At 40.9% G+C, this 25,146-nt stretch overlaps 1 protein-coding gene across 3 annotated transcripts in view; it reads right to left on the bottom strand.

Annotated features, from left to right (window-relative positions):
- The window catches only part of ppp2r3a (protein phosphatase 2, regulatory subunit B'', alpha), a 59,942-nt gene extending 41,946 nt beyond the window's left edge, over positions 1 to 17,996 (bottom strand). Inside the window, exon 1 of one of the 3 annotated variants that reach the window (XM_040042239.1) lies at positions 17,395 to 17,996. The gene's annotated coding sequence lies outside the window, so the exon portion shown is untranslated. The other 2 variants (XM_040042237.1, XM_040042238.1) reach the window with 2 other exon arrangements.
- Positions 17,997 to 25,146: the final 7,150 nt, after the last annotated feature.

Here is a 25,146-nt window from a genome sequence, read left to right as displayed (position 1 = left end):
TTTTAAGTGAAGTAGGAGTGAGTTAACGACCTCAAAAGCTCACCAACTCTATTTTCAAGTCTATAAAGTTAAACCCCCTGCAAACCTTTCTCAGAGCACTGTACCACAATAGAGCTGTAGTAACTAGGTAACATGCAGTAAAATGTAGCACCAGCATGTACAGCTCTGAAAGTGACAGACAGGATTTTTAATTGAATTTAGAATTAGACTGGGTATGGAGAAAGGTGTGAGCTTACCAGACCTCTGTAGCCCCTCGCTTGAGGGAGCAGCTAGAGGCTACATTAGCATTTACTGGCGTAACACACTTGAATCCCCGGCTGAACTGTCAGTGCTGGTCCATCCTATCCATCCAAGAGTCTTTCAGCAGGGCTGTGGATAATCATAGGCAACGGATGAATCCTAATCATTTTAATGACCTCCTTGACCGATCTTCCAGCAACTAGGACACTAAGATTAAATTATATATAGAGACCTCACATTCCCCAAAGGAAGAAGCCTTCCAGTCTCTGTGAAACTTAAAACTCTGATGATTAACCAACCACAGACTAAAATGTGAATATGTAACGTGTAACACCAGAGGTTGCACGTGCAGTACTTTATTGCACTACTGTACCAATTATTTATGAATTAAATCAATAGATTTTACCATTAAATTCTTAACATTATTTGACGACTCTACTGCTTTTAATTGGCAGTAAAATCTACAAAAAGAAGGACTGAAATATAAACCTCAAAGAGTATGAAGTGAGTGTCACTATTTGGAATCACTATGAGGAATGACGTGCTCTGCAGTGTGCAGCTACTGCGTAAGGTAGGTCAGAGAACGACTAACCACACTAAAGACTTGTTAACTCTCCCTTATCTGGAGTAGTGCAGCACACACAAGTAGCAAATGTCTCTAACAGCTAAGTCAAGTCCTCTCCTCGTGCACTACTACCAAGACGTGTTGTTGGTTTATGCCTCAATGCTTCAACATGTGCAAGTGTGTGCGCATATTCCCATAAAAGTTGAGAAGGCAGTAAATGCAATATGTCAAGTAGGCGTATCCCTGTCTTTCCCAAAATATTAGCTGCCAGTAAATGCTATAAATGTAAATGAGTCCGTGTTACCTTTCCATATAACATGAACAGGCAGTGAGAACTATGATTCCGAAATTTCCAGTCAGTGTTCCTAAGCTCCAGACAGACACTGGAGGCAGACACACAGTCATCCTGTGAGTATACTGCCAAGTCTTCCAAGTGCATGCTTCACATCTGTTTGCTGTTACACGTATGCAAGCACACGCAGACAAAGCAGCGGACCGTACGAAAGGCACAAGCACACACTGACACCTACACTTGCACAGTTTGTTGCAAGAGAGGTCTGCAAACCCCACATAAACCGCCCGCACAAGTTCATGGACCAAAGCTGCAAGTAAGAAAAGAGCGTGAATATTTACAAATAAATATAATAAGGAGTTTGAAAATGAATTTTGAACACTTGAAATCGAGGAGAAGACTCGACCTCGCAGCTGAAGTTGTGTCTACTTCTGAGTTTTAGAAGTATAAAAAAAGCAAATTAATCAGGCAGAATGACAAGTTTTATATATATTTCTTTGTATTCAAATTCATGTAAACAGGAAACAAAGGTATACACTCTACACATTTTCCCTTATACATTAACAGTCTTGAGGTGTAATTTCTCACTACTGGAAATGTATAGTCACAAACGCACACTTCTGGTCCCTCAGGATTTGGCTCTTTGAGCAACAGTTACAGTGTGACTGTTTTAGCCTTTGAAGTCAGGAGTCAGTAAACCTCTGGGAAACTGGCTTCGATTCTCGCTCAGTCTCCACCCCTCACTTTGCAACTACAGAGAAGCTTTCCAAAAAGCCTCATTATAAAGTCAAGAGGGGAACTTCTAGTTAAAGTGATCTATTCAAAAAGGCCTTGGGCCTTTGTGTCAAGTTAAGTCCAAAGATTTCATCTTCTTTTAGGAAATACTGGCTCATTTCAAAAGCATCAGTCATTCGTTTCAGTCTATAAAAGCTTCCCATCATTTCAGCTCTCTTTCTCCCTATGACACACTGCACTGTTTGGGATTAAGACTGGGTTTTAGCAAAAAGAGATATTCCGACTGCGAAATAGAGGAAGTCCATCATGCTTAGAGAAACAGAAAGGAAAGGAGAGGTACTCTGACATTTTGAGGGGGAAAAAACGACACATGCAGTTCTTTTTGTCATAGCTACTCAGTTCCTAATGTATTCATATATCCCTTCAGAAACAGCTGCAAATGCTAAAAGGAAAGAAAGAAAGAAAGAAAGAAAGAAATGCAGTTTATTTTTCTTTACCTCTAAAGATTGCAAAATTAGAAGGGATGAAAAGAGAACCCACTGGCTAAACAGAGGCAATCTATAATCATTCATCTTGACTAAAAAGGGAAGGTTTTGGATTCCCGGAGACAGACAACAACAAAGACAGAAGACTTTGTGTGCAAGCCACTATAACATGACTTATGAGAAAAGAGTCTGACAGTGCGCTAGGGTGTGATTAATATGCTCTAAGTTTATGTCACATCCATAGGAGGCTGAGGAAAAGGAGGGCATCCAGAGGGCAGCGTTGGCATCCTCAAGTGCTCAGCCTATATATATATATATATAAGCTGTGATGCCTGGGGGTAAAGTGGTCTGCATTCCACTGATGCAGCTTAAATGATGGATATCTTAGATACCTACACTCAGTGTCATGGTCTCTAGTTCTTAACAGCTTGCCTTGCCAGAGGGGGAATCTTAACACTCAACTTCTATCCTCACCTCCTTTGCCCCTTCAAACCCATGCAAGCCAGAAAATATACAGTTCGATTCCCATTCTTCTAGACATGCAACAGAAACAAAGAGCTAAAATGGATTTTCCCCATTGCACAGACTGTCAATTCTTTTCTTCAATTATTTAAAAAACAAAGGAAAAATAAGAATAATTTCTTGTTCATCTTGTTTATTTTCTAGTTTACGTCATATTCACGACGTGTTTACACAGCTGGGTACACAAATCAGGATTGAAACTAATAACTGCTCTTGTTGTAAGTTTATCCGTCGATGATTTTCTCGACCAGCAACAATGACTACGGCAAGTTTTAGCTGCTCTGTGTCCTCAGCACTGCATGCAAAATTGATCTCTAGCTGGTAGTTTTTTTTCACCATTAAAAATCCACTCTGATGATTTCACAGCATCAAAGACACGCACATTAAATATAAAAACAGTCTGCCTCTGCAGTTATTGTTCACCTGTCTTTTGAAAATTGGATGTGGGGTTGAAGTGTATTGCTGTGAATCGAGGACTGTGTATTGGCATGCAAGGTAGCAGGTAGCAAGTCTGCCAAAGGCATTAACCTGGCCTCAAGGCTCCACAGATCCCAATCTGATCGAGGATCCTGGATGTGCTGGAGAAAGTCTGATGAAAGATATGCTACATCCTAGTGCCAGACACCGCTGGGCCCCCCAGACAACTTGTGTACAGACTCCAGTGGGTTTGACTAGTTAGGCTGCAGTTTTAATGTTGCCTCTGGGCTTTGTAAATAGTAATAATGCATAAAAATGCTGAGTGCTTAATTAATTTTCCTTGTAAGTGGTAAATGCACTGGTTCTTATATAGCTCTTTTCTACTCTGAGTACTCAAAGCACTTTCGCAACTTGCCTCATTCACCCATTCACACACATTTATACTCCTAAGGATTAGAAACACATACAAATTCACCCAGATAGTTTTGAGTGATCTTACAAAAATTCAACATACAACACTGAGAAAACACCTTCAACCTGCAGAGCAAAAGAAATTCCCTTTTCAACTGAAATGATGATCTGAAAGTTAATGGAGATGAGCCGGAAAATGAGAAGGCTGTATCTTCTGTTTCGACTGTTTCTTCGCTCCGACCCCTAACAATAAAGTTCAGCTTTCATTTGTTTGGCTGTATTCATATATGCATGCGTGTGCTTAAACATACACTGTCTGAACTCCAGGGCATGTGAACCCAAACTGTACGAATTATGTGAAGGAGCCTGAATTTTCAACGCCGAAACTATTTTTAAGCATCTTTACAGTTTACATTATGATGAGTCGTCTTGTATGAGTACAGTGCATGCGAGGGAAAGTAGGAACTTTCTTTCTTTGTGTATTTGTGTGTTTTGGCCTTGAACTATGGGAATGAGTTTATCAACAACAACAACAACAACGACGCAATCCAAGCCCTCCCTGAGGAAATGAATGTTAAAAGCCACTCTGGTTCCCATGAGCGCTCTGCCCACGCATACTGTCACTAGATTGTGTTGGTTTCTATTGTGAAACTCTATACAATGTTGCTACAAATAAACCCATATATCACTGCTTAATCACAACGTTACCATGACGAAATTGCAGAGTAATTACACACACGGGCCACATCAGTGTAGTCAACATGCACTTCAGTGTTTCTGAGATGAACGCTTCAGAACTCAGTCTTTAATCAGGTTGCAATGAGAAAGTAGAGACTGGCAAAGCCAGTACATGGGGTTGTATTATTATTCTAATTGTAGGTCATTTTAATGTTTAGTATGTATGCATGCCACACTCTCTGTGACTTATAAACATACTTTTGTGATCTAGCTTTACAAATTACCACAGTGGGTCTGTGCACTAAACTAAAAGGCACTAAACATGACTGATCAAGAACAGAGCCATTTTATGTGCACACTATTGCATAAAACAAGTACGGCTAAAACTATATCTAGATGTTTTCAATCAAGAAGCTTTTGCTAATTAACCACAAACACAAAACCTTTGCTAGCCTTAAAGAACTATTTCGCTGCAGCCATGCTGGCATGAAAAATTGGTAAACGCAGGTGTTACTAATGACATTAATGTAGGATCTGTTCCATTTAGGTACAAAACCCTGCTAATGTGATTAGCAACATCTGTCTTTACCTATAATTTCATGCTGTGAAATAGGTCTATTGTTCCTAAAGGATCAGTGTGCACATTTGTCCAACATTAAAAGCCTCTGTAAATGCCAGTAATTCCCTTTATTAATGGCTACAAACAGCTGCGAGGGACAGCAAGCTTTTAGTGCCACAAAATGTGGCAGAAGTATTTAAATTAGGGTAAATTAGAGCCCTCACTTTGGATTAGTATTTAATACCAGGTGATATACTGAAGGGTTGATAACAACAGAGAAAATACTTAGTGTATATTACTGCTGTAACCTTCATGCTCCATGAATATTGTGAGCACATATAAATTAATTATCAACATGTGAAAAAGAAAGTTTTCATATGCTTCCCTACACCTCTGCTGCTTCTACAGGAATTAAAAGGGTAAGTGGGATCCAGAAAAACGTCATCAGCAATACAGATTTGGCGTTTTGCTGGTCTGAAGCATTCAGGTGTGTGTTAACACAATGTCACAATCTTCCCAGGAGTCACAGGAAGTTTACGCCAAGGTCAGTCTGTGCAATGCTCAAAGAAACTGATCAAGAACTACATCTTAGACTCTACAGGCCTGAGTTCACGTGTTAAATGTAAAAGCTAATGACAGTGCATACAGAAAAAGCTTGAATAATTATGGTTTGATTGGAAGGAACAGATGACCACTAAAATAGAGATGATGCACAGTGCCATGTTTGGTGAAAACCAAACGCCGCATATCGGCATAAAAACCTCATACCAATCAACAACTGACTGTTTGTTTTGCAGCCACGGTACTTGAGCATCTTGCAATCATTGAGTCAATCATGAATTTCTCTGTAAACCAAAGTATTCTAGAATAAAATGTGAAGGCATCTGTCTTACAGCTTAAAAGCTTTGTCCCAACCGGGTCATAACAGGCCAGGAAATCTACAAAAGATTGGCTGAAAAAGAAAATAATCAAGGTGTTGCAACAGCCCAGTCAAGGTCCAGACCTCAGCCTGACTGAAATGCTGTAATGGGACCTTAAGAGAGCCGTGCATAAACGAATGTCCACTGTAAGGAATGAAGCAGTGCTGTAAAGACGAGTGGGCCAAAATTCCTTGACAATGATGTGAGAAACTGATAAAGTCAGGTCTTGTGTGGAAAAAGCTCAGTTAGACAGCTCCAGTGGTTATCTTCCAAATAACAGACGTGGATACAAAATCTTCCCTTTGTGTTAATATGCCTCCCCTATGAGTCAGCAAGCAAACACTAAGCAAAGAGGGAGTTTGCAAAACTCTCTGTTGCACATTGCAGCTGGGACTGGATATATTACAAGCTGTACTGTTAACTGTGCAAAGAGTGACAATGGCTGACTACAGATAAAAGGGTGATCTGCTTGAATTTGGCTTCCACATCATGCGTCCTAAAAAGAAAAAAAAACAAAAAAAACCAAAAAAACAAAGAACAAAGCCAATGAAGCTACAAAGAAATAAAAAAAAAAATGAAAGAAAGATGGGCAGCAAAGAAAGATTGTACAGGCTGTACGGTGAGTGTGCAGGTGATACAGCCACAGCTGCAGATGTACAACAAGCTTTGATTCACTGCAGTTCAAACAAATAGCAGGAGAATCACCTCACTGATGAAAGAGCGCCAGTGATATCAAACTACCACATCTTGGCTCTCCCAGGTGTGGTGCACACGCACACACACACACACACACACACACACACACACACACAGAGAGAAATTATAAACAGAGTTCTTAGAGAGAAAAAAAAAAAGTGAAAGCATGGAGATATTTACACCAGCATTAAGAGAATGGGTGCATGTATGTGCAGCAGTTCTTACATCCCCTACTGTACATGGACAAATATTGTATAGACATACACACATACCATTATTCAGCTTGGATCAAAGACAGTGACTGTAAGGTCTCTGCTGTTTATCTCCCTAAGGGGATTGTGCCTAGACAGATGAGAAGTCAAAAGGAAGAAGATATGGGGGTGAATTTTTTTAATTAAAAATGGACTAACAGTGTTCAGTCAGAAAACAGATGATGGAGATGTGGGAGACAGAATAAAAAAGCAGGAGGAAGCACAGAAAGGGGGGAAACAGACAGAATGAGAGCGAAAGAGTGAGAGAGCAAAGGGCATAGCAGACATGGTTACTCATATAAAATGAGTCGAAATCAGTTAAACTTGTGTGTCCTCTTTCCTTTTATCTGTTAAGTCTGCTTCAAGACCAGTAAACCAACTAGAAAAATGGGAGTGACAAGCTATCATCCAGCTGCCAAGAGAATTTTAAGTAGACCGTAAGGCTAAAATGCCTCATTCCCAACAGATGGACTTCAGCGAATAAACAGGCTTCCTGAATGTAAAAAGGACAGAAAAAAGCTGAGATTGTGTTTTATTGTCAGTAAATGTCGCTCATTTTTTCTGGCAAAAAGGTTTAAGAATCAAAGAAACTCCAGGGCACATTTCCAGGCACACTTACAGAAGCAAGCAACGACAGGTGTGACCCATCTCAGAGTTTTTTTTTAATAGTCTGAAAGGCAAAAATCACAAGAAATTTCAGGGCTTTTGCAAAACGGAGCCTTACCGCGCTACCCATCACACCAAACCCATCTAATTTTTAAAATGAATCCACTTAAAGTCAGAAAAATATTTTCCACCACTGGTAAGATTTTATCCAAATTGTAGTTCTGCTTAACAGAGTCGGGGAAGCGCTTCTGATGGCTTTCCAATACATTAGAAAGAAAGAGGAAGACGGAAAACAAAAAAAGGATTTGAGGATTTTGTGGGTCTCAGCTCTCAGCACGACACAGCTCTAACTATCAGTTGAAGTTGCTCTCATCTGTCTGGTGTCTGTGCAAGTCTGTCTCACAGTGGGGATCCAGCACTGTCTGTAGCCATGGAAACCACAAGGATGTAGCTCTGACAGTCATAGCACTATTATACAGATGCCCCCCTCCCTCCAACCACGTACGCACACTCACAAGGAAAATCCAATGATCAAAGTAACAGCGAAGTCACATTTTGTGTCCTCGAGAGTCTGCTGCGACTTTGCCGCTTTACTTGTTGTATTAAAAGAAACTTTAGAACCATATTTGTTTTGGATGACAGGATGATCTCTCGTGCTTCTGCTGCAGCTCTGCTTCACATTGATGCAAGTACTGAGTCCTCCGCTGCTGGCAAAGAAGCAACTCCACAAGGGTTGTTCAAGTTCAACGAGTAGCTCAAGGGCATCTTGACCTGTTTACTTTATGGCTGTTTACTCTGCTCACCCAGTCTTCCCCTGCTTTTCTAAAACCAGCTCACTTGTAGTTATGTACCCACAGCAACAGCTACAGCCACCCAACCTTAAAAACTTCTCCCCGGGAACCCCAGCCAAGAAAAATGAGCCACAGAGGTAATAACCTTCTACCTCACGGAGCAGAAATGCTGTGGCAACACAGTTCTGTTAGTAGCAAACAAACCATTTTGTACAACATACTGTATAAGAGTCAATCAGTCAAATTAAAATAGCTACAGGGTTTTATGAAGGTGGGAAAATGATTTGGTTAAGAGTCAGTTGGTTGCTCAGAGGACAATAAGAGCAGTGAAAACGACAGGGAAGACAGAAGTGTGAGAAGTGAGACAGAAAGGAAGAAAATTAAGTGCTGAAGTTGCAAAGAGGTGGTCAGAGTAGATGGCGGGCATAGAAAGGCCAGGAAATGAGTGGTACACTTTAAGCAACAAATGTGACGTATGGCTTACATAAATGAGGATTTTGGAGCCTTAGTCACTATTAGCTTTTTTGTATTGTGAAATAAGACTGAAAACATGATGCTATAGTTGAATTGTATATACGCAAAAATTCCAGCAGATGGAAATTATGCAAGCGCTGTCTAGAAATGAAGGTTTACCCTTTCCTCACAGAAACGCAGCTGCTGCAAATCAAGTCACGTAAAATATTCTCTAAATGCCATAAAATCAGCAGATCTACATGAGTTTATCTAATGTTTGCTAAAGATTACTTTGTTATGAAGCTGTTACACACACACACACACAACACACACACACACACACACACACACACACTAGTGGTCAGACTGGCAGGCAGGAAAGAAGCTTGAATGTGCTGGGATTTGACCAGTTTACCGTATACAGGCTGCCAAAAATCCACCACACACACACGTACACTAAAACACATACCACTGCTTCATCCAACCACAACCTCAAAGTGTGTGTGCCTGTACATGTCTATCTATGCGCTCCTACTGTATATGAGACCTCGTACTTGTGTGTGTACGCAGGCCTGGATATCTATATTTACTGTGTGTGTCTCTGACTGAGTGACTGTGCTGGCGTCCTAAGTGTCTATGTACGGGAGTGGAGAGTTAGAGACACACTATAAACAATATAGGGACTCCCTTAGCTTGTGTTTACTGACCGGGATAAAGGCTGTCATTCCTCTCTCAGCACCAACCTACTTCCGCCTCCGTACAACTAGAAAGAGGGAGAGGTGCACTTAAGCCTTGGCAATGTCAGAGCGATCTTATCTTGCCAATAAAGCTTCTTGAATGGATTTAGATTAAACTGAGGGGAAAAAACAAGAGCGGGTACTGGTGCATTTGAGTCGTCTCTTCCTCAGAAAGACTGCCGCCCTTCTCCTCCTCCCCTTCTTCTCTTCCAAACTTGCATGTTAATGTACTTACAGCTTGCAGGACCTTAACTCTGTCCCGAGACACAGGCTGGCATAATAAACAAGAGCCTGAAATAATCTCTCCCCCTAGCTCCCTGGTGGTATTTTAGTGGGGAAGCAAATTCACAATGGTGGATCGAATTATTTACCCACATTTCTGTCTTTCCAATTCCCTCACCCTGTGAGTTTTTCTGGCAGCCTTTCCTTAACGTCTCTGTGCTTCTCTTTCTAACTCGCCATTTCTCCATTTTTTTCCCCTCTTGTCTTTGTCCATCTGTGGTAGCCAGTGAGACGCATGGTCTACCCACACTGACCAGTTAAACACCCCTTTGCCTCTGTCACTTAGTCAGCCTGTCTGCTATACAGCTCAGGGTATCGCAGGCCAAGCCATCGCACTGAATGAAGGGGCAAAGGTGCACAAAGTCTCCTCATGATGTCACGGACGCGGATGTGCCTCATGACATTTTGACAGTCTTTTCCTGCTCTGTCTTGTTTACCTTCCAAGACTGTTATTTCAACAAATTTACACCTTGAATGAGTGCAACCAACTCTATAAACTCAAAACAATTCTCATAAATGCACCTTAATGCAGCACAGGCTTCAATTGTTTCCACTGTGAGAGAACCTAAAAGAGGAGAGGTAATGAAAAGAGCAGGAGAATCAAAACAAGCATAAAAAGCTGCAATAAAATATTTTTAGCCTCAAACCCATTCATGTCTGGAACTAGGGCCAAGAAGAACCACACCACCATGACTATGAATGGTCCTGTTAGTCTCTCTTTTACTTTCTCGCTTGGCAAGTGCCCTGCCACTGGAGGAATGCCTGGTTTGTATTCAGATGTGCGTGTAAATGCACATATGTGTGACAGTGCGTAGAGTCTGGACAAAGAGCTCCAGTGTGGACAACAGGACACAATCAACCACTCAATGGATAGCCATTAACTCATCACACACAAACGCACACAAACGCACACACAAATTCCAGAGTTCACAGATGAGAAGCAGCGACATTCAGAACCAACCAGCCAATGAGCACGAGCGTGCTTTACTGCGGCTACAATGGAGCCAGTCAATGGGGCTGTAGAGTGATTGTGGGAGATCTCTGAATTACCGTGTCAGGATCTTCATCACTTTCTCACTAATCTTCATCCTCTCTCCCTCAACCTCTTTTTATTTTGTCCTACTTCCTTTTTCCCAGGGTGGATCTCTCAGTGGTTAAAGGTAGCTAGGAGAGGCCACTGGGCACAGTCCACCTCCCACTCGCTTGTGTATGAATCACTCCATTGTGGCTGTGCTCTATTCCTAACGCTGTTGTTTTCAATTTTAGAACTCTTCTGTTTGGCCTTATTTTGACAACCACATGCTAATTATGTTTTTGTTTTTATTGTTGTTCCCCGTTTGAACAGTCATAAGAAACAGGTAAATAATGCATATCACTATGTGTATCGCAAGATTGACCAAGTTAAAATCTATTTGCATGCATATAGGACTTTTTTTTTAGTCACACAAAGGTTTACCGAGTATTGTTATCAACTTTGTAATTATACTGTTGTCTAATTATAACGACCACTGTCGTGGAAACACTACACCATAACACAAACCTGCCGGTAGCTGGTATAACCCTACCTTTACCCCTTTGATTGCAATCTCCTCAGTTGCTTCTATCTGGATTTCTCTTTCCTCATTTCTCTGAGTTGCTAGCTTTCAGAAATCAAGCCATAAAATAATTGTATGCCTTCCAAAAAAACTCCAAAAAACAATTAACTATTTGGGCGGCACTTGAGCACCTGAAGGCAAAAGGCTGTGGTTACTAAACTGAGTAACTTCAGCTTATTGACATGCAGCTTCCCCAAAACACCCACACCCACTTCTCACTATCACACTCACACTTTCCCTGTCATGTCTTAATTTTTAGCAGCCGGCAGTGTTACACGGAATATGAGACGACCACCCACCTACCCACACACACACTAGACACATGTTTCTGGGAAATGTGAATGAATGTGTCACAAAAAAGGCCATGAAGACACTCAATACAATACGGCCTTGTGCTACAATGATGAGTTACACAGCTTTGTGTGTTAGTGTGTGTGCACGTGGGTGTGTGTGCTTGCACAACCAAGGGCAGGCAAGCGCATGTGGGTGCAGAGAGCTACATAAATCACACTCAGAATCAATTAGAAAGCATAAATGTGAGAAGGCCAACAGCAGTCGGTGTCCTGGTACTCGGTTTAATGTTGGCCTGACTACAGACACACCACACCCTCACCATCCCACCACGTGCGCGCACACACACTCACACACACATCTAGACTTAAAGCCAGACACAAACACTCAGAGAGTTTGGGTGTGGATGTGATGCAACTGATAATTTTGCATGAAAGTAATCCAAAAATGAAATGTGATTAACATTTTCATGCCACTGGATTCTTTCTTCTCTTTATATGGCTTAAAAACTGTGATTCGCACACAGCAGCTGTCTGACAGAGAGCTGAACACTGGATGAGGATCTCGTTTTTAAAAACGTTTTTGCGTGCCTATGTTAGTTCAAACACAGTTTTCTTTTGTATTTCTTTCCTGTTACATAACCAACTAGACTCCTATTATATACCATCTTGCATGTTTGTGAGGATTTAGCATTCACAGAGTCACCAAACAAATGCATTTACTGAGTGCATGTTGTTAAGAGAACAGTGTCTACTATTGGAGGTAATTTCACTATTTAACAATACAAAACACTAATTAAAAAGAGATGTAGGTTTACAGAATTCTGCATGAGAAGAAACAACAAAAGTGAAAAACTGCAATGTGCAATACACATTTTTTATGTCCATCAGTGTTACTGTTACTTTTTAAAAATATGCTTTAACATGTTGTATTTTCACAAAGTTATAAAAAACAGATTAAAGAACAGGCGTGTCCTGGTTCTGCCCCCAGGGTCTCCACCCAGTTGGACTCACCTCAGTCAGGAGGCAACCTGGAGAATAAATCCCTAGGGTGGTTTGGGAATAACTGACTCAAACCCCACACCCTGTCCATGGATGGATGGATGAATGCATGGATGGATGGGTTAAAGAACCAGTGGTCAAAACAGAGTCAAAAGACTGAAAGACCCTCACTTCTACTTTTTCTCTTTAAAACACAGGATACAAAGGCTTCCCCAAACTGCAGGAGCACCTTTATTTAGACCTTTCTGGTTACTAAATGCCTTGAGCTACTCAAATTCCACAATCTTACTTTGCAGCAGAGGCCTCCAAATCCTAATTCAGTTAAATCTTGATGAAATTAGTAAGGTTAGTTTCTCAGAGCTCTAAAATCTCCCTCCTGAGCTGAAAGAGGCAAAAATAACCCTAGAGTAATAGCACAAGAACAGCGCATGACACCCGATGAAAGTTTAATGGACATTCCCACTGAATGCATTGTTAAAAAAGTCAAATGAAAAGAAAGTTTAAAAAACAAAACAAAAAAAACCACACACACACACTTATAGGTAATATAACACCCCACTCACATCCCACACCTCTAAAAATAAATAATCCTAAAATCCAATCTAGCCCCGGAGACAAGTTTAATCAAATAAAGTTGCATATTTTTATATAGCGCAAATCCCCAAATGCAAATCTGAGTTTTCAACAAATTGCAAAAATAGCACCTTCCATCCTCAGCTTGGATAATGACGAGTTCCTCAAAAATCCTCTCTAACAATGGAAAAAAAACAATGTACTGTAAAAAATAATAATAATTGCATCGCTCATAAAGCACAGACATAATCAATGAAAGTAGAGGAATTCACACAATTAGTAGTCATATTTGTGGCTTTTCAGACATATGGAATATTAGCATCATATATAAACATCATATGCTCACATCAAACTCTCTTTGTCAAATTCCCACAGGTGATTTATATTCAGAGTTAATCTGTTATTTGTTGCCTTTGCCTTGGTAACAAGAGATGTTGTACTTAATACCTAAAACAGCTATAAATAGACCAAACATGAACAAGAATCAAACAGGACAGTGTGAGTCTGCAGTTTGTGACTCAGCCCACTGAGCCAAGCTACATCTGTCTGTGTGAACCCACCACAACCACATTCATTACTAAATTACATCAGGACACTCCCAAAGTACTCCAATGGGGATATTGTTGCTAGGCACTTACTGTCCTTCTACGCCTATGTGAGAACTGGACGAAAACCAGATTAATATCACACACCCTTAGTAGTGCGCACAAAAATACATACACACACACACGGGCAAAGATCCACACACACACACACACACACACAGGCACCTGCGAAAAGACACACATCTGTGAGGTGAGAAATCGCATAAATACAGTTCCAAACTCTCTCTCGCCTATCCGCCCACCGTTCCACTCAAAGTAGGTGATCAACTTACAGAGAAGTTAAAATAATTAATAGTCAGAATAATAACAAACCAATCTCCTTTGCAATATGCAGGTGAAAGGAAAGAAGAGGAAGGGACCAGGACTGTATTCACTTGAATAATCATCAAATGTACACTTTCAAATGATGGATTAAGAATAGGACAGGAAATCTCAGCTTCTCAGTATCAAGAACTGTAACACTTTGGAAACATTTAATATAAAAGGAAACAACCGTCGCTAATCAGTGAAGAGAGAAGAACCCAAACTACCCGGCCTCTCTCACGCTCTCACACTTACGTTATACTAGTGGTGAATATATGTAGAGCCTGCGATGCAGTTTACTCTGATGCCATACCTGTGCAGGCTTTGACGCTAACATATAGCTACATTTCTAGGGAGGTACATGTCAGGTTATAGTGCAGGGTTTCAAAAGGGTCTGCGGTTACAAAGTACCTGTTGTGTATAAAGTATTATTCCCCTGTTAAGTGTGAATGTACTAATTCTCCTCCTGTGGGTTGAGACTCAGACACACTATGTGAAAAGTATTTGACCACACCTCTTAAATCTTCCAATGTTGGTGTTTTCAGGCCCATTGCCTCAGTTGTATAAAATCATAAATGCCTTTACAAACATTTGTGAAAGAAGGGCCATTCTAAAGAGATTGCAATAGTCCATGAAATTTCTTCCCTCCAAGATATTTTATGATCAACAATAAGCGGTATTACAAGGTGGAAGTGATTAGAAGCCTGATCAACTTAATCACAAAGTGGCAGCCCATGTAAAGTTGCAGAGCAGGTTCAGAGTGAGTGGTGTGGCATATAGTGTCTAAAAGTCATTAAATCACTGCTGACCCAACAACTGCAGAGCTCCAAATCTCTGGGATTTCAAGACCAAGCAGCTCATGTACATGTAATGTGTAGGTGGCCCAGTTCTTTTGTGCATGTAGTGTAAGTTTACCCATTGATTCAGGCCGTGAGCTAACTTAACATCACATTTCACAAGGGGAAAGCATTGCTCAGCCCACTGGTGACAAGAAGAAAAACATGCACATGCAAATTTTATTTGTTCTCTCAATAGCATTCATTCTATTAAATGTGTTCTGACACACACGCTTATACAAGAGATACGTTATAAATTGATGTGCTGGCTCTAAAAATGAACTCAACAATTATTTGAAATGAATGAAAAATATTGTTTATTAAATCAGCAAAGTGATGCGTTGTTGCAGTCCCAGTTAGACCTAAATTAATACACTGGTCTGTCACAGATATATAGTATTGATGTATATGCTGTCCAATGCATGCTGATATAAAAACTGTTTGTGAACCTTTTCAACAAAAGAAGATGCAGGAAAAGACACTAGAAGTAATTTATGTTATTGCACAATCTCAGTGTGTACAGCTGCTAATTAGTATGACAAAGAAACTACTGTAAAGTAAAAGAATGACTCCACAATTTTCTCTCTCACATATAACTATAACAACGTGCATGCATGTTTCAAAGGTACATCGGCCAATGTATCGATAAACTTTAACTCCCTAAAAAATAGTCAGACTCTTCTTTTCTGAAACAGATCAAGTATCAGACGAGAACAATTCATATTTAAAATAAAAAAAAATCAATGTCCTTTCTAAATTTGCTAGTTCCCGGTCTGCTTAGTTACAGTTATGCCAACTAAATTTGAACACAAAAGGAATCTTGTGCATATACTGCACATTTTTTTGCCAAACGTTATGAGTCCAACATTGCTGTGCGGTTCTGTTTTGAATTTACTGCGGTCGGCTAGTGTTTCTTCACCTTAACTTACTATATCATTAAAGGAGTTTCGAAATCAGCTTGAGCATAGAAAGGAAAAGCTGAATTAGTGCCTCCTTTCCATTCACAACACACACACAAAACAGGAAATCTTTACATTTGAAAAGCCAAGCCCCGAGACTCTTAATGAGTCAATTACTTACTGAATACAATAACTTAAATTAAAAAGATATATATGAAAAACAAATATTTTACATCTGTCACTGATGATTAGAACAAGATAAGTATGTGAAAATGTGACAAGGTCTGGTGATGCAACACATATACACACACACACCCGCACACACACACAAACATCCACATTCCCAAGAGTTCAAGCAGAGCAGTCTTTGTGGCCTTTAAAGAGTCAGTGTGTCCAGCCAGGCTCGAGTTACGGCAGACAAGATCCTCTCATTCCTTCTCCCTCTCTCTTTCTCTCTCTAACACACACACACACACACACACACACACACACACAAACAGACACAAACACAAATTCTTACATCCATCATCTTACAGACACATCCAGTGAACAGGCCAGGGAGCCACAAGAAAGAATTGGTTTGTTGCTCCCCTCTCTGACTCATTCCTACCACTCTCCACTCTACAATAAAAGGAATAGCTATACAACTGACAGGCTATATGTCAAGCCCTGGACTGTGTTGATTGCTTATACAGTCCTTCAGAAATGCATCCCTATGAGCATCTCCGGAGATGCTCACAGGGATGAAGAAATAATAATTTTCAAAGCCTGGAATAAGGAATATAACAATAAAAGCTTTTCTGCTGTGACTAATGGACTTTTATATCTAAGCTGTTCATTTCCAGCAATAAGTTGAATCAGTATTTTGATAAACACCTATAGAACTACTTAGAAAACAAGATAATACAATTACACACGCGTGCATAGCCGGGACTGAAATCAAATGGTGAAGTAGATGCAAGGAGATGACGCATGTACTGCAAAGCATCAATGAGAAAAAACACACTCTGACAATGTCACAGGTGGGAAAGTGCTATTTGTGGGTTTTTTAAATAAAGTGTCTTTCAGGTGTGTAAGCTACAGCGGGCTTCAAAGGGCACAAAAATCAAAGAACTGAGGTCATTACGGGTCATCACTAAAAGAAAAGGCAGGAATTATAACAGAAGATGCCTCTCATAGTGTGTGTGCTTATGTGCATGTGTGTGTGTGTCACATCTATTCTAGGAGAATACCGGGGGAGAGACCCTGTGACTGACCCCCACCTCACAGGATATGACAGGATATCGCCGCAGTGGCACGGACACACAAACATATATGCGCACAAACAAACACATTATGGGAGTGTCGTTTCCATATTGGAGACACATAGTAATAAACAGCAATTTTTGGTTTAAAAATGTTTCACGCGTGTATTTCCGCGTGGAAGGTGCTATAGGAGTAAACATTTATTTAACAATTATGCACTGTGCACTCAGAAAAAAGGCATTTTACATAAATCCTTTAATTAGTCGTTCTCTGTGAGGCTCTTGGACTCCCAACGTGGGGGAAATCGTTTATAGTACCCAGAGCATCATAAATACGATCAAAATAACTTACAGAATTGCTTTTAAATCCAGACGTTAAGTTCATTTACGCCACAAAGTCAAGTTACCTGAGCGCTTCAGCAGCTTTCCCGCAAGGTTTCACTCACAGCTTCCGTGCTGTTTGCAGCGGGCAGGTTCAAAGATCCGCTACAATCTGCGCGTCCAATCTCCAAACTTCCTTTCACACGACTGGAGGATCCCCCACTGAAGTGAAAGGGCACTTGTGCGAATTTGCACGCACCATTACGCGCGCGTAAAGACAAATACCCCAATAAACACGCCCCAGTTATGAAAAACCCCGCAGCTGATGGTACAGGCGACCCCCCCCCCCCCTCACCACCCTTACAATGCAGCGGGGACGGCGGTAATCGCACGGTAAAGTTTTCCAAACAGGGACAAGGGAAAGCGCTCATTCTGACCGCATCGCTTACCTTCGTCTCCCCTCCTTAACTCCTTCAGCCGTTTCCAAACTCTGTCACGACAAGGCTCGACGCAGACTGCGAAACCGAACAGCCGCTTTTCGGGTAGCCGGGGAAGAGCGGAGAAAGCATACGGAGGTTTGCTTCAACACGCAGAGGCTCCGTGTGTGTGACAGAGAGGGATTGTGTGTATGCGTGTGTGAACGCTCATGGAGAGAATGAGCAGAGAGAAGAGAGCCGGGGAACTTAGGGGGAGTTCCCGTGAACATACCGGCGGGGCGGAGGCTCCGGCAGAGTGACGGCTGGCTTACGTTTGCAGCTCTTTAGCAGCCTGTATATTAGTAACCCAGGTTACCAGCGTTCAAAAGTAGCCAGGATACGTGTATTTACCCAAGTATACGCAGTATCCATGCATCTGCTTTTGACGTGTGCTGTTTTACGTCGTATTTCTTTTTCTTCTGTATTTTATCACTTTTCTGCATATCTAATGTGCCCCTATAGTTAAAACATATGAGATTACAAATTATTATTATAATACCCATTTTTAATCAGGGCTGAAACCACACTGTATTTTTATGATCAATATGCTGATAGGTTTCTTAGCTGATTAATGCTTTGGGCTAGCGCAGGAAAGTCAAACATAAGCCCCGAGGGCCAGAATGGGCCAGGCAACGATTCCAATCCGGTCCACTGGACAGCTTCAGAGAATGTGAGGGAGTGCATAGATTTTGAACTTTTAACTTTTAAACAAAGTAATTAACTAACAGATAAACAATTAAATAACAGGAAAATTCTGTTTTTCCACTATTACAGTGAGACTGCAGTTTTTTGTTGTGTTTTGTTTTTTGTTTCTTTAAGGACATTTTCTGTGAATTAATGAGAACCTTATATTTTATAATTACAGGTCAGTCATTGCAGTGTAATTTTACACATTTATCATATAGTGTCTGGCCCACATAATTTCAGAGTGGGCCCCTATATGTGGCCCACAATTTAAAATGAGTTTGACATCACTGGTCTAGCATATAAAATTTCAAGATACATCTAATAACGCATTAGTCTGGGTAGGGTTTAGAGTCAATAACCTCACTTTTTAGTATCTACATTCTATGAAAAAACAGTTTCATTAAGACCTACTGAACAAACCAAGATAGACTTCTAAAATGAAGTCAAGAAATTAGCCCCAACCCCCTTTCCTTTTACAAATAGGAGTCTAAAAGGTTGGTACTCAGAGAGGGAGGCTTCACAGTGAATTCACAAAGAATTATAATCATATACTAGATTTAAAGATCCCTTTCTCTTTGTTATTCCTCACAAGTGCAGGGTTAGGTAGTTTTTCCATTTTACAATATATCGGCATTATTTGTGTGTATGAGCTCTAATGTGGAGGTTTTAGGGCCCCTTTTCATGAATAATTTGGGGAAAGTGTTGTTCAGCCTGAGTCTAAATGCATAAGAATGTTTTTTCTGTGGGCCTCTTTTAATAATACATTTCATTATGAATAATTCATAAGTGATAAAACTGAAATATAGTGTTTACATAAGGCAGCAGGTATTAACCACACAATTAATTTGGTGAAGTGCAAGATTAATATGCTCAAAATCTGTGTTTCTATGGAGACCAGGTAGTCTGCTTCGATGATGAACTGCAGATTATGACTCAATTCGAGTTTATAAATGCAGACAAGAAGATTTTTTTAGTTAGTCAGATGGCTGGCAGTAACACCCATGCAGAAAATTTAAGTGGAGAACTCTCCCCACAGCCCTTCCACACTTCTCCTTGTTTTTTGATAACAAGTGACCCTTCCCCCAGCTCCACATATAAAAACCTCTGTTATTAGAGCCACATGGTCAAAGCAGCTGATGGGACTTCAGTGTCCTCCGTTGCTGTTAAAAGAGCTGATGAGGCTGCAGACGCTAGTTGATAGTGGAAACCACAATTTTAGCAGATGACTCAAAGGGGCAAAAAATAGCAGTAATAGGATGTATTCTGTGGTTTTGCTGCTGAAGGTGTGAAGTTATGCCAGTGAGACCTGCTGATGGACAAACTGGTTTAAAGGAGCTCAGCTTTTTGCATACACACACAAAAACACACGCTCACACCTAAGATCTCCCAACAAGTCCTACTGGAATGTGTCTCCTGTAACAACATCAGCTATCACAAGGTTTGCATCACATGACAAGTGGAGCCACTTTGTGTGTCCATGTGTGTGTACAGCTATATATTTCCGAGTCTTTGTGTGTGTGACAGCACCTTGTTTGGCCAATAGGATACAAATAAGTACTCTCACTCAATTAGTGAAGGAGCAAGTCCAGAATTACAGCAGAAGAAGAACAGCCAGAGAGACAACAGTAAGTCCCTTAAACATGTCAGGAAACTTAGGCAGTAAGTCCCTGATAAAAGAATAGAGCAGAATGTAGATTTAGCGGCAGACTATGTTTTTTTTTTTTAATGCTTTTTATTTTGTTTACTGTGTTTGGAAATCTGGGTTAACACATCTTTTCTGATCGGTGAGCAACAAAAAATAATGTGAAATATAAAAATCTCAATTCACCCAAATTACAAATAAGAAAAAGAGTAGGAAACAGCTTTTTAGCAGTATATGCAGTGGTACACAAAAGCTTCTATTTATTGAGAAATAGGTACGGCAGGTTTTTTTTTTTTACACATGTCAAAAATGGAGGTGCAGGATAAAAGGAAAAAAACTGAAATTGTACAAATCTAATGGGGTTGAATGTTATTATTTGGTATGTCCACAATTAACTCTTACTCAGCTTTCTTGTCATTTCTTTAAGAAATCTTCAGGAAAAGTTCTCCAGGCTTCTGGAATTACATTCAAAGCTCTTCTTTGGATGTTGGCTGCCTTTTGTTCTGTTCTCTGTCAAGATGATCTCATACTGTTTCAGTAATGTGGAGGCCAGTCAGTGACTGATGGTGTTCCATTATGTGTTCTTCTAGCCAGGTATGCTTTTACTGCATTGGCAGTGTGTTTGAATTAGGCTGCTGACAATCAGATTCTTTCTAGAAGATATTTCATGGTGGATCGAAAGCTGATGATACTTGTTTTTGTTCATAATTTCATCAATTTCGACAAGATCTCCAACACCACTGGCTAGAATGCAGCCCCAAATCAGGACAGAGCCTCCACCATGTTTTACAGATGTTGAACATGTTGGGCTGGATGTGGCCCAGAGTATTGGCATCCCTGCTGTAGAGACTCACTTTAATAAAAAAAAATTCCAAATTGGATTCATCACTCCATAAGACGTCATGAACTGATTTTCAGTCCATTTCTTGTGTAATTTCTATAGTTTGCATGTGCAGACTAGTCTCTGTTTTCCATTTTTTGAAAATTTATTGCAGCTATATTCCTGTTTTGCACTGAAGGAGCCAATGTGGGCGATCATGGCTTAAGAGTTGGGAGTTCGCCTTGTAATCGGAAGGTTGCAGGTTCGAGCCCTGGCTTGGACAGTCTCGGTCGTTGTGTCCTTGGGCAAGACACTTCACCCGTTGCCTACTGGTGGTGGTCAGAGGGCCCGGTGGCGCCAGTGTCCGGCAGCCTTGCCTCTGTCAGTGCGCCCCAGGGTGGCTGTGGCTACAATGTAGCTTGCCATCACCAGTGTGTGAATGTGTGTGTGAATGGGTGGATGACTGGATATGTAAAGCGCTTTGGGGTCCTTAGGGACTAGTAAAGCGCTATATAAATACAGGCCATTTACCAATGGATTTGTGATAAATGAAATCATACCCATACCGTATTCCCCTGTGACTGAATGATCTGAAATGTTTGCAACGGATGAATGTGTTGCAGTTGCACTAAAAGTGTCTGAGGCGTATGTGTTGCTTCAGTGATTTATAAAACTACTTTGTAAAAATGATATTTTCTCAGGATTTGTGCATCTGTTTCATGTAGTTTGGATGCATTTACTTCAGCACCACTCCTTACCACTAAAACGAGAAAAAAGCCTTCTGTTGGCTTTTCTCATAAATAGATAATAATAATTAATTGCATTTTTATATAACGCTTTTCGGGGCCCTCAAAGCGCTTTACAACTCATTCACTCTCACATTCACACACTGGTGGAGGTAAGCTACAGTTGTAGCCACAGCTGCCCTGGGGCAGACTGACAGAAGCGAGGATGCCATATCGCACCATCGGCCCCTCTGGCCATCACCAGTAGGTGGCAGGTGAAGTGTCTTGCCCAAGGACACAAGAACTGAGACTGTCCAAGCCGGGGCTCGAACCGGCAACCTTCCGGTTACAAGACAAACTGCCAACTCTTTGAGCCGCAATTGCCCTTAGATGGATATAATTTATTTAATCTTATCATGTTTTCAACAATGGATCCAAAAGGGTTTGGGTAAAGGGCATCAAAATGTTGCATGCCATCACTCACACATGAAGGAATCTGTTTTGTATGAGTGCATGTAACTTGACCATTTAGGCCTTTACCCACTTTGAAGTCTTGTGTTCTCCATGAAATTCACTCAACTCATTCTCAGTTAGCCTTCGCCTTGAAGATAGAATAACACCTTGACTAAGAAAAGAAAAAAAAAAAAAGTGTCATCCTTGTGAGAGCTGCAACACACATCTGAAAAAGAGTCAGGAGGGAGAGGTGTAGAGGGATAAAAAGTAGAGGCAATGAGGGTGTTGACACATCCTGACAAAATGGAACAGGGAGTGTCACTCAGCACCTCATACACCAGCATAGATAAACTACAAATACGTGCTGCACATGAGAACTTTGCCTTAAGGACAAGACACCTGGATCTGAGCTTCTGCTGAAAGCAACAGATGCCAGAAATACAGCATCACATATAAAGCCAGGGACAGTGGGGTCACCCCAGCACATACATGCTACGTTCAGCTATTAATCATTATTACCAAGGAGAGTTTGAAAAAAAAAAAAGATATTGCAGATATTTTACTCTGTGAGCCTACCTGTCTCCATATTACTTCTGGCCGTGTGTGTGTCTGTGTGTGTGTGTGTATGTGTGTCTGTGTGTGCTTATTATCAGCAAGCTTGCCAAACTCTCGGTCTCAGTTTGGGTCTTGTCTCCACGGGGAAACATTAGTAAAAAGGGAAGAGTTTTATTAGAGCGTTACAAGATACCAGTTGTCTAAACTGGCTCCCAGCTCTCGACCCAGACACCCCCTTCCTGTCTTTTAAGGCAGGCTCCTCAGCTTGTGTGCAGACATTCTGCAGCTTCTCAACATGTCAGGGTCTTTAGCTGCAGCTCCTGTTTCCAAATGTTCTCATCCTCGTATGTTAATTAGCTAATAGATTCCCCACAAGCCGCAACCGCAGACCTATGTGCCGATAAAAAGGCAATCGCTCACATATTTAATACCCGCATGCTGAAGGTGACCCCGGCCATATGTCTGGTTATCTGCAGGTTTATCTATGTATCTCCTCTGGTTGCTGCCTGCTGCATCACTCGCACCCTCTCACCACAACAACAGCTGCCTCTTGTCAACATTGCTCGGCAGCAGCTGAGAACGAGGGGAGGAGTGCAAAACCGCATTTAACAGCCTTGGTTCTGGCTAAAGGGAACGCAAGGCAGGGAGTGGGTGTGGGGGTTTCTTTAACAGAACATCAGGATCCCATTTAGACCAGAGACAGGCTCGTGGGAGTCTGATGGGGCGTTGGCTGGATATGGCAGGGAGGAAGTGGGAGGTCATGTGTGTGCTCATGTTGATCTGCATGTTCTAATGGTTGTTTAATCATAGATGCTATGTTAATCCCTGCTGCCTTGTTGCTCTGCTGTATTGTCTCTAATGTGGTTGCTTATATTCACCGCTGTTTCCATCAAAGAGCCATGCTGAGGTTTTTTGTTTGGTTGCACAGCTGCATTTCTCCTCTACATAACAGTACAGGGCTGTCCACGTGCAGGTCTAGGTTAAAGGTCAGGGCTGAGCCATGCAGTTGCCCACATCAGTGTGACACTTGACCCTTGACTCATCTCTGCCCAGGACAGCTGCCAGCCTGATGCTTTTTCCAAACTGTGGGAAGCATAAATCGAGGAAACTGATGTGCTGTCTCCTGCTGACTGTAGTGGAAGGACTATACCATCTGCCTTCTTCGGTGCAAGATCCCCAGGAGACCAGGGGAAAACTTGAGTCTGACAGGAACAAGAAATGAGCTGGCTATTAATGGGTGGAAAGACTTGCTTGAAAATGAAAGGAGGGGGTCTGAGAAAAAAAAAAAACGATGAGTAATTATAAACTAGAGTGAGTATCTAATCTCTTTTCCTCCAATTTAATAAATCAACAAATGCCTACCTGGCAGGGATCAGATGAACAATCATTTACAGTTTACTAAGATTTTAATTAAATCCTTAGTTCATAATTTTTGTGTGGCCATTTAATGCAGTACATTAAACTATGACTAAGACATAAGTGAGGTAAGAAATTAGTAAGGGAAAATTTTATTTTCATACAAAAATTACTTATGTTTGTTAACTTGTTAATGTGTTTTAAATACCTTTATATATGTGTTTGGATCTTGTTTAGGTATAAAAGCATATGAAGAAAAAAGTTTACACAGTTTGTGGAAAAACTTACTATTTTCATAGCAATTCACAAAGTAAGTAGCACCCAAATACTGCTTATCAAATGCATTTATTTCAGGGATCAACAGCAAGTGTGTGAACATATCTATTAAAGCAGACGTATTTGCAGTTTACTGGTCTGGAGCATTCAGGTTGTGTGGTAGAGCAGGCCGTCTATGAAGGTAGGCAGTAGCTCTTGAGCAACATATTAAACCCTGACTTATCTCTGATGTATCTGTTGTGTGTTCATGTTAGATAAAAGTACTTAGGTATAGGTAAAAATACTATATAAATTTGTGTTTGATTGGAAGAATGACTAAAAAGTTTGAGTAGAGAGGTTCTGTATAAGTGACAGTCTACTACAATGCCACAGTCTTCCCAGCAAATTCATCCTAAGGTTGTAAGAGCTACTTCTCCGACTCTCCAGGGCTCAGTTAGCAAGTTCATGGCAATACAATTAGAAAAAGACTAAATACATACGGCTTGTTTGGAAGAGTTGCCAGAAGAAATCCTCTTCTCTCTAAGCAGATACCAGTCGCACAGTTTAGGTTTGCAAAGTTGCATTTGAGCAAACCACAAGACTTCTGAAAGAATATCCTTTGGACAGATATGACCAAGTGTTTGACAAGATGTTCTGCCATAAAGCATAGCACCATGAGTGGCAGAAACCAAACAGCATGTCAGCACAAACACCTCATACCAACTGTCAGGCACGGTGGTGGAGGGGTGATGATTTATTTTTCAGTCAAAGGACCTGTGCACCTTGCAGTCCTTGAGTTGACCATGAACTTCTCTGAATACCAAAATATTCTAGAGTCAAATGTGAGTCCTTTTGCCTGACGGTTAAAG

This window comes from Simochromis diagramma, unplaced genomic scaffold (genome assembly GCF_900408965.1).
Source record: "Simochromis diagramma unplaced genomic scaffold, fSimDia1.1 OVJJ01000304.1, whole genome shotgun sequence".
Classification (NCBI taxonomy): domain Eukaryota; kingdom Metazoa; phylum Chordata; class Actinopteri; order Cichliformes; family Cichlidae; genus Simochromis; species Simochromis diagramma.
This window is presented reverse-complemented; position numbering and strand designations above follow the sequence as displayed.